This window comes from Protobothrops mucrosquamatus, unplaced genomic scaffold (assembly GCF_001527695.2).
Source record: "Protobothrops mucrosquamatus isolate PMUCROS unplaced genomic scaffold, P.Mucros_1.0 scaffold1074, whole genome shotgun sequence".
Classification (NCBI taxonomy): domain Eukaryota; kingdom Metazoa; phylum Chordata; class Lepidosauria; order Squamata; family Viperidae; genus Protobothrops; species Protobothrops mucrosquamatus.
The window spans coordinates 315,207-319,639 of record NW_015387302.1 but is presented as its reverse complement, the minus strand read 5'-3'; positions in this window follow the sequence as shown (position 1 = coordinate 319,639).

Below are 4,433 nucleotides of genomic sequence, written 5' to 3'. Positions count from 1 at the left end.
AAGAAAATAACTCCACAAAAAAATGGGTGAACTTTTATTGTAAATACAGTAAATATTTGTGACCACAAAAATATAGATGATATTAAATGAATTAATCACAAAGGTTTTACTCCACCACATATGATAGAAGCAAAGTATTTGACTGATAGGCCAGAACAGTATTCTGAAGATAATAATGTCTTTCCATAGATCAAAGAATGTAATTTTGTCTGAAGCCCTAGTAACAGTTGCCCAAAAGTTACATCTACACATTGCTTCCTTCCAAAGGATTCAAGAATTCTTCCCATTTCACATTATTCTCACAACCCTATGATGCAGGCTAAGAAATAATGATAAAAGTTAAAAAGACCCAGCAACATTTAGAATTGATAATCAAAGGAAGAGAGAGAGAGATTAGTTTCCAAGTACCTGAAAGGATGTCAAATGAAAGAAGTCCAAAACCTTGTGGATTTGCTGTTGTTGTTATCCAGAGAGTAAAAATAATAGTAATAAATCACAGGAAAGCAGAGTCTAAATATTAGTAAAGGCTTCCTAACAGCAGAAGTGAGGCCAATTAATTATCTGTAGCACAATGAGTTCCCATCACTGGTTGTGTAAGTATAAGCTGGATAGCCTTCTGTTGGATAAACATTAGTTGGATTCCTGTCATGAGCATGTGGTTGGATCCAATCATCCCAATAGTTCAAATCTACATTCTTAGGGTTCTAGGTAATTATTGTGAGTTGTAAAAAATCAAGAGAAACACCTACTGTATGCATCTTATTTTCCATTCTGTTTAGTGTCATTTCTTCATTATACATGCACTATGTTATTATTTGTCATTAATGAAAACAAAACAAACACTTTATGACAGTGCTGCACCACTTTTTTATTTGAATTTATTTATTTGTATTTTAGTTTTGGGCCACCCAATTAAGTAGCATCTCAGGGCTTCTTACAAAGAGTTCCCCTGAGAAGTCTATAATTATGAGAAATGTGGAATGAGAAAAAAAAAAAAGAGAACAACCAGGAGCAAGGTGAATGGACTCAGTTATAGCATTGATGAATGCACTGTCAGAAGACCTGAAAAAACAAATTATCCTGGACAAGATCTATATATATAAATATTATATAGTTGTAGTATTAAATATAAAGTATTTTAAATATAAATATGTAAATATATTACTATATTAAGAAACTACATCATTTTTATGACACATAATCAGTAACCAAAAGTCATGAAAGGCTTTATAGGTAACCATAAGCATTTTTAATTCTGGAAGTCAATTGGCAACCAGTGCAGCTCATGAAATAGACCTGTCACATGGCTCTACTGAGAAACCCTAATGAGGTATTGCAGCAAGACAAGTAACAATGAAATAGGAACACTCATGTTTGGAGTAGCCAGTGTGTATTTTAGCATATCACTAAGGGTATCTTCTAAGAGTTTTGAGCTTTACGTCTGAAAATGCTTGGGCTGGATTTAATACGAAATAATACCGATTCCTTGTCCTGCAAAAGATATAGGTGGAATTCCCATCTGGAAGAAAGATTATGTCATGCTGAGGAGAAAGGCAACTCTCATCCAGTTCATCCCATGTTTCCCTTTTGGTTTGGCCAGGTGTGCAAATACTAATAGAACAATGTTTGGGACTTAGCCAATTCAGGGGGAGTAATATAATTCCTTTTCAACTTAAGAACGAAGAACCAGACATGGATATATATGTATTTGCAAACCCATATAAAATATTATGATAACTATATAAGAAAAGTTAATGATCTCTCCAAATATAAACTGTACAGACTAATTCCTGCTGGGACATTTGTCTCCTGATTACTTCATCAAACCATGACTAAGATATGTGTGTGCCATCATGAATGTAATGCTGCAAGTACTTCAGACTACAAAGCAAAACTAACCCAGATATTTTAGCAACTTAATTAAAACTTTAATTCATGTACACATTTATTGACTTTAAAAATAATAAAGCAAATTCCAAGTAATTATTGAAATTATAAACAAACCTGAGGGGAAAAAAACTGTGGCATTGGAAATTAAAATTTATACTTATTCTAGATGTAACCTGTGTGGTATAATATCAATAAGGGATAAGACTGTTTATAATATTAAACTAGGCAGCCTGAAGGCAAGACATAGACCCTGTCTCAGGTTTGCAGTATCAGACTATACCACCAAAACTCTAGCCTGCAGATTTTAGATGCTTTTTTATCTGCAATTTTTGTTTTAATTTTATTTATATATAAAATACAAAGAAAAATAGAAATAGGAAATTAAGGGAGGGGAAAAGGAAAGGGGAAGAGAAGGTGTGAGGTACAAGGGAAAAAGGAAAAAAAAGGTGTTGACTTCTGATTCTTTTTAGCACACTACAAGATAAAAACACTCCAGCCTCAACTTTTTGTTTTTATACATTAATATATAACTAGCCATTTCTATAATCTATCTAATTGACAAATCCAAAGTCATTTTCTTTTTCATTACAAGCACAAAATCCAGAAGTGATATCCAAATGAAAAACATACTCAAATATATTCTCCTCTTTGAATAGGGTTAGGGTTAATGATATACTTTCAAATTCTTCGACCTTGCTGGAATATTCTTTTTTTTTCTTTTCCACCCTTTTTTTTTTTAAAAAAAAATGCTAAACTTTGTTTAAATACTTTTCTAGAATCAAAACTTTCTGATACATTTTTTTCTTTAACTTCTTAACATACAAGCTTTGAACTTCAATATTGAATTTAGGTCCCACCCTCCAAACTACCCTTGTAGAATAATCTTTTTTTTTTCTTTTATAAACATCCTTTTTAGGACACAACCTTTTTTTTAAACTAGTATGTCATTTTCTTTAAATTTTTCTTAATACAAGTACTCTCAAATACATTTTCAGTAACATTACATACTTTAAAAATTACTTAAACATTATATATAATCATTTTTAGATTTTAGATTAAGACTTTTTTCAGTTACAAATATCAAACAAAAAAAATCCATCCTACATCCAATTAACTCATTAAATTTAAGTCACTCTTCCAACTTATCTTCATGGAGTAGAATCTAAAAAAAATTACATGCTTTTTCAAAAATGCAGTGGAAAATAGGTGCAGCAATTCTCTAAACCTTCTCAAAATTTTACAACTTAACCATGCAAAAAGGCAGAGGACTTTTGATCCACTCCACAGAAATAGAACTGCATCAACATCGTGGTCCCCAATGGCCTAGAAAGTAGGAGGCAGGGCATAATCTGATTGCAAAGATATTTCCCACCTCTACATAAAAGAATAAATATTATTTTGAAATTATGTCACCAGAAGACTGTGGCATTCCTCTCACTGACAATGTTAGTTAAGATATCCTCACTAGATAACACTTGGAGAGTGTGAAGAACATCCTAATTGTATGAGTTCTAGAAACTGAAATTACTATGAAAGTAAAGCAAGGTAATTTTATGTGCATGGTTTTTACTTGCACCTTCATCATCAAGTAATTGACTGATTATCTATGACAATGGGTCTATTCATTATGGCTCTGACACTTCAGACAGAACATCTCCTTAAGCACAGTGTCTTTCTATAGAATCAGTTTGCATGTCTGACTGTCATTCAATTGTATCATAGACAAGGAAATCAAATGATGTAGACATGTGGAAACCTGTTTTATGAGGGCTTATATAATTAATTTCATGAAATCACATCCATTAGAAATGTCTTTTATCAAGTCTACCAAGTTCTATTAAAACAATAATAGTTTGATGTTTCAACATCTATAGTATCAAGGCCCATTTTGAAAGAAAAACATAGCTTTTTCTATGAGTCCTAAACTTATTATCTGCTTATTTGTTTGTTCCTCCCTATACTTAGGTTAATCCTTAAGCAGCTCCTCCCTTATCCATAATACATAAGAGTCATAGACTATTCTTCTGAGCATTTTTCTATCACTGACCCCATTCACACTTTTCTCCATGTGTTCAGTGACTTCATGGAAAAATATATAGATCTCTGAATCTACTCATTCTTTGTGCAACCATTCCCATTCCTTGAATTCCCATTAAACTGAAAATGAAAGCATTGGGAACTTGGAAACTAATGTTGGGCAAGTATGCCACTCACAGAATCAGGAAACCTGTGAATGGAATTGTCTCTTACTAGATCAGCATTTAGTTCAGCATTTTGTGCCTATTTCCTGGCCAGGTTATACAACATCTGGCTGATCTCAAAACAAACAAACAAAAAAAAAACCTGTCTGTTACTAACCTACTTAGTTTGCAGATAAGAGACCACCAGGAAATGCCAAGTCTGATTGTTAGATTGAAAAGTTGACACAAAAAATCCCAGAAGAATTTAATGGCAAATCATTTGCATACTGTTGCCAGAAGAGCAAAACATGGAAGGAGTTGTGCCATATGGCAGCCATCCAGATATTCCCAGGTAGGTCAAAG